We start from the raw sequence: 6958 nt of genomic DNA on the forward strand, positions 1-6958 counted from the left end.
TCTCTAAGTTCACACACAATGGAATGGCCAGATTTTCAGTGTTCACCTTTTAGCGATGATCTTTCTTGGGATGATCTATTTCCCCCTCAATTCCAGGTTGAGAAACCAGCAGAGTGGACAATTGAAGAGAACTTTTTGTTAAAATGCTTTAGCTGAAGTTGATCCAGACAATCCTGCCTTCTTTGAAAATGTTGCATATGGGGTTCCATGGAAATCAATTGATGAAAACAAATCTCACTACCAACCCTTGGTTGAAGATATAGAGATGATTCAGTCTCGTATTTACAAAATTCCCAAATTTGAAACTGACGATCAGGACAATGAAGACGAATTACAAGAAATGAAAAGAAATCATAAGTGCCTATAAAGACATGCACTGGCCAGCAACGCCGAAGTGGAGTTCCACAAGTTATTAATTGTTTTTGTGTTTGTCATTAAGTTGTGTGAAAACTGAATTTTTGTTAACATACCTTCATATTGTATTGATTATTATGTTAGAACACTTGGACTTAACCCGTTCAACTGTTCCCTTGATATGAGATCACAAATCTCACGAAATCCTAAGAATCTAAAACGGCGTATATTGTAACCTTAGGATTGCTTTGTGTGATCTAATTGTGTGTTTTGGTTGTTCTATTTTTCAAAATGGCTTCATATTTTGAAGTGAGAATTTTTAATGGAAATTGAGATTTTTCAATTTGACAACAAAAAATGAAGGAGATTTTGGTTGAACAAAAAATTTTAAAAGCTATAAATGGTAATTTTCTTTCTAATTTTATTGAAGCACAAAACGAGGAATATAATGAACATCCTTATACTTCAAATATTTTACACATATCTTTTACTGTTTTGAGAAATATTGAAAATTTTGTTTCTATAAAAGAACTCTGAAAAATGTTGAAAGACTTATATTAGTTAAGGTTAATCCTAATAGGCTGTACTTACCGGAAAGATTTTTCAATTTTAAAATAAATTTTCAAAGGATCTTAATGACAATTTGAATAGATTTTACAATTTTTTTCAAGATATTGTTAATTGTGTCTAAAACCTATAAGGCCAATATTTTGCTCAATTTTGTGCCCGAATCTTATAGGAAGGGTGAGAATGCAATTAAGTTTGGCGGGGACACCCTAACACCCAAGATTGTCATAGATTCCATTTGGAGTAAGAAGATAGAGATTAAGGATAAAAAGAAGATAAGAAGAGTGGTGAGGTACATATGATGAGGAATAGAATGAAATTTAAGCAAATTAGCATGGGTAAAGCTCAAGATAGTAGTGTCTCGAGTGATCATGGTGGTAAGAAGAAGGACACGAGTTGGGACAAGTCCAATGGTAGAAGGTGTTACAGGTGTGGTAAGTTTGAATGCTTTTGAGGTATTGTCCCAAGTAGAAGGATAAGATGAGAGGTGAGGTGAATGTGGCTATAAGGTCGAGTGATGACCCTAGTAAGGTTTATTAAAAATAAACCTGGTTACTACATATACATCTGCGAGCAATCCTTTCCACATGTGCATGTTGACGTTGTACATGTAACACATCAATTCGATGGCAGAGACGCTGTAGGTTGTGCCACTGGTTGTAGAGGTAGTGCATATAAGGTGCCAGTAGGTTTGGAATTGATGTTTATGTGGTGGTGGCAGCGGCAGCGGCTACAACGTAACAGTCTATGAAGATGGACCAGGGTTGGGTGAGATGAGATGAGATGAGATGGGCTGAATAGTATCTAGGACTAGTTAATTGGATAATTTATGACCTTCTAAATATGTTATTTGCCGCCAAATACACGATTGTCATTAGTTAATTGTTAATTTGTGACAAATAAATAATTTATGACATGTTAAATATGTAATTTGTAACTAAAATACCTTATACTGACCCTCAAACTGCATATATGTAATTGTGACCTTATATGATTTGTGACTAGTACGTGATCATGACCATAATTTATGTGTTATTGCGGACATGACCTCTTTGAATTATAAGTTACAATACTTTATCATGGGCCACAACGTGTGGCCACCTAATTTTTTAAAAAATAATTCACAAATTCCTTATTTTTTTAAAAATATTTTTCAAAATATTTTTAGACATGTAGTTTTTCCATCCATATTCATCAGAAGGAGATAGGTCCAAATCCAAACTCATGAAGATATGGACAGTTTAATCAGCCTCGGGCCTAATCTGAAGGCACTGGGCCTATGGGGCCCAATGACAGAAGAAAAGGTGGGGATTGAGGAGTTGTAAAGCAAAGTTTCTAATAAACAAATTAGCATATTTTGATAATAACGTGATGAAATGTGTTGTTACAAAATTGATAAAAATTATAAATTTTATGAAATGAATGATTGAAGTTGAAATTTGACCAGTTAAAAAGCTAATAAACTTTTATCTAAGTTTTATCAATCAAACAACAAATGTGCTTGAGTAAAAAATCTGCTTATGACACTAATTTCAAAAGTGAGAATAACTAGATGGTGTTGTTCATATCACGGCTATGTTACAAGCAATTCTAATTTGTTATTCTTCGTCTTCTTCCAAGTCGTCTTCATCTACGCCTTGGCAACCATTAAGACATCTTTTCAAGAGGCATGATTAGTTGAGATGTGTCATTTAAAACCTTAATCATGTTGTTCATTCTCTTTAATTTGTTATTTTTTTACTCTTGTGAATCATCAATTTTATTGTAACTCGTATAAAAATAATAAAATGAACAAGTTGTCATTTTCCATTTCTTTCGCTGGAAATACTTCTCCATTTGAATTCATTCTTTCAAACATTTGACAAGCTTATCCATTTGAATTTATTCTTTCAAACATTTGACAAGCTTATCATATGTTCTCTGTATAATCATGCGTGATGGATACAATTACTACTTACTTTTTATAGATCGACAAGTATTTGAAGAACACAAGTAATCTTTTCTTTCAATAGTAATTATCCTCGACAAGCCACATCTCATATCACGTGATAGCATTCACATAGTAAGAGAGTGTCTTTATTTCATTTTGTGCCAAATTCAACTTGCTCAATGGTAATCATTATCAGGCCCCAAGATTCCCCCCCCCTCCCCCCCACACCAAAAAAAATAAAATAAAACAAAATAATAATAATAATAATAATAAAGTCTAAATTTGAACACGATGCTGAGCTATAAAGTAGAAAGAAACGAAGAGTGACACTTACTAGTAAAGTGTGAATAAGCAATCAATGATGTATATGATCCAGTTTGACAGCTTAAATTGGTATATCACATATGTATGTGTGTATCATTATAAATACAAATGGCAAAACAGGATAGGCTCTTAATTTCAGCTAAAGTATACATCTCATGTGAAAACTTGATAGTGGAAGATGTAGGTAATCCAACGCAACTGGCCACCATCAGCTAATAACTAACAAGACAGCAGTGGTAATTATCTTCTCCAATTTTCCTTCAGAAATTTCATGGAAAGTTAGGATACATTTGGATTTTGGTATACAATATAAATTTATTAAACAAAATTTTAAATTTTATATATGTAGGCAATATTGCTTAACATGTCATCCTAGTGTGAGTTCACTCACAATTTAATCGGGCTAACTAAACATTTTAGGGCATGTTCGGTAGTGATTATGAGAATTGATTTTGTGGTCGTTAAAGAGAAAAGTGAGTCTCACCTATGAGTGAAGAAGTCAAAAATGACGACTATAATAGTGAAATAACCATCAAAATTTTGATTTTTTGGGATCAAAAGTTGCTACCAAACGGGGCTAAGTCTTTTAATATAATTCTAGCTATAGTTGTCGTCTTCAAGCTTGATATTGACGACCAATAAATGTATCACTTTCCTTCTTAAAACTTAAGTGCCCCTTAAAAAACCAAAATCAATTAAGCATGCATTCTTAAAAGATAAAACATCATAATTTAGGTCTTATAACTAAAGAAATTTAATTTATCAATCCTCAATTTAAGTTACATTATTCTCTTATTTAAATTTATATATTTATAGTTTCTAGAAATATAATATTGATTTTTGACTAATTTGTTAAAGGATTCTAAAAATTTGATATGTTTGAATATGTCGAGTTAATTATTAACTTTCTTTAGCACTCGCGCCCATAAGAGATCTTGGCGGATGGAATTATTGACTGAGGTAAGGCCTAAGGACAGTACGAGAAAATTGCCCTAAATCTCATTTTTTTAATTTAAATTTCAAAAATCTGGTGTTTCAAATTCAAAAATCAAATACAATTATTTTCATTCAATAATTAGGTAATAATTATTAATTAAAAAGTTATATATCATTTTATCTACTCTCTCTTTTTCTCTACAATGATAGTCACCAACAACTCCAACCAATGCCAACTATGGCAATCAACGAATCATCTCTCATATGCCAATGGTAGTGACACCATGGAAAAATCGAATGTTCATGCCTCCACCAACATTACCTATCGACGGATCTGGACTCGCCATGATGTATCTATTATCCATCTTGTCGTGCTCAAAGCAAGTCCGCTCATCGTGACCTGGCATTCTAATATAATTGGTGTGGATGTAGATGAGGTGACTGTGGATTTGATGTGGAAGAGGAGGTGGTGGAGGATTTGATATTAGATAGTGATGTTGAGTTTGGACTTGATTATATGGTGGTGGTGGTGACCACAGCACAGACTTAGACGATGTCAACAATATACCCTTAATAGATCAGTTCGATAGTAGTGACACGCTGCGTGGTGCTTTTAGTTGTGGAGGTAGTGGGTTTGGAAGTTATGTGGATGTGGTGGTGACTAGACGACTTGGGTGGTGCCAGGATGTACCTGTAACAAATTAGTTCGATGGCAACAGTGCTACTGGTTGTGATAATAATGGAATTGAGCGAAGGTAGTGGTAGTGGTGGAGGCAATTTTGGTGGCGTCAAGGTTGGTGAAGTGGGATTGGGTGGTGTGGGGGTGAATAGTGTCGAGATTAGCTAATTGAATAATTTGTGACCTATTAAATGTGTTATTTATGATTATGTATGTGATTGTGACATGTTAATTGGATAATCTGTGACGAATAAATAATTTATGAAATACCCTTGTTTAAGCCCCATTTTTATGTAAAAGTTTTGTAATGGTTATTCTTTGAAAATATGCATGTAGATAAAAAGTAGGAAAAAAATTTGAGTTTACATGTAAAATATTTTATTCAAAGAATAGATGGTTGAAAATAGCATTTCCCTAGATCCAAATCCCCCATCTATAGATATGGACAGTTCAATAGGCCTTGGGCCTAATATGACGACACTAGGCCTATTGAGGCCCAATGACAAAAGAAAAGGGTTGTATTGACTTGTATAACAAACTTTTTGAACAAGTTAATAAAATGTACTGTTAAAACGTTGATAAAATTTTTTAATTTTATAAAATGAATGACTAAAGTTGAAGTTTCGACGAGTTAAAAATTAATATAATTTTATCAAGCAAACAATAAATGTGCTTGAGTAGAAATTCTGCTTATGAAACACTAATTTCAAACGTGAGATGACTAGATGATTTTGTTCCTATCACAGCTATGTTACCAACAATTCTAATTTGCTATTGTTTCTGTTTTCTTCCAAGTCGTCTTCAACTACGCCTTGGCGACCATTAAGGCACCATGAAAAATAACTAGATGACCTGTCATTTAAAATATTATTTATGTTTTTCATTCTCTTTAACTTGTTATTCTTTACTTATGTGAATCGTTAAATTTTTTTTTTTCCCAACTTGTATAAACATAATAAAATGCACAAATGGTCACTTCCCAATTCTTCCTCTCGAAGTACTCCTTCACTTGTATTTATTTTTTGATTACTACTTACTTTTTGTAGATCAACAAGTGATTCAAATATATAAGTAATCTTTTCTGTTAATAGTAATTATCCTCGACGGGTCACATCTCATTCCATGTGATATTCATGCAGTTTGCAGTATGGACATTACATATTCAAACCCATAAATCTTCTTGCATGCACTTACTAAGGAAGTTTCTTTATTTCATTTTGTGCCAAATTCAACTTGCTCAATGGTAATCATCATTAGGACCCAAGATTCCAAAAAAAGAAGCTCCACTGATGAAGTCTAAACTTTGAGCTCTATGCTGAGCTATAAAGTAGAAAGAAATGAAAAGTCACATTTACCAGTAAAGTTTGATTAAGCAATCAATGATTTATATGGTATGTGTATGTGTGTATCTTTATAAATACAAATGGCAAAATAGGATAGGCTCTTAATTTCAACTAAAACATACAACTCAAGTGAAACTTTGATAATGAAAGATGTAGGTAATCAATAATTGGCCACCATCAACTAATAATTTTAATTCACGAAAATTTAGCATACATGTGGTATACAATATAAATTGAACTAAACAAAATTTTAAGGACATGTTCGACAATGATTATGAGAATTGATTTTTTGATCGTTAGAAAGAAAAGTGAATCTCACCTGTGAGTAAAGAAGTCAAAAATGGCGGCTAAATAGTGAAATAACAATACAAAAATTGATTTATTTTTTTGTTAAAAATTGCTACCAAATGGGGGCTAAATTTCATATGTATAGTAAATATTGCCCAACATGTCAATCCTAGTGCGAGTTCACTCAACAATTTAAACGGACTATATCAACATCTAAGTCTTTTAATATAATTCTAGCCAAAGTTATCGTCTTCAAGCTTGGAAGTGACAACCATTATATCACTTTCCATCTTAAAAATTAAGTGCCCCTTAAAAAACCAAATTCAATTAAGCATGCATTCTTAAAAGATAAAACATCATAACTTAGGTCTTAAACAAAGAAGAATTTTTATATTAATATTATAATATTATAAAACCTTGATTAATTAAAGAAAGTTAATTAGATTTTCCTGAAAGATTGTTAATCTCTTATTTTTCTTGGCTCCATTTCCCAAAAAAAAAAAAAAAAAAAAAAAAAAACCCCCCAAACCTTTTAAA

The sequence above is a fragment of the Olea europaea genome, unplaced genomic scaffold, assembly GCF_002742605.1.
Source record: "Olea europaea var. sylvestris unplaced genomic scaffold, O_europaea_v1 scaffold419, whole genome shotgun sequence".
In the NCBI taxonomy this organism is placed as follows: Eukaryota; Viridiplantae; Streptophyta; class Magnoliopsida; order Lamiales; family Oleaceae; genus Olea; species Olea europaea.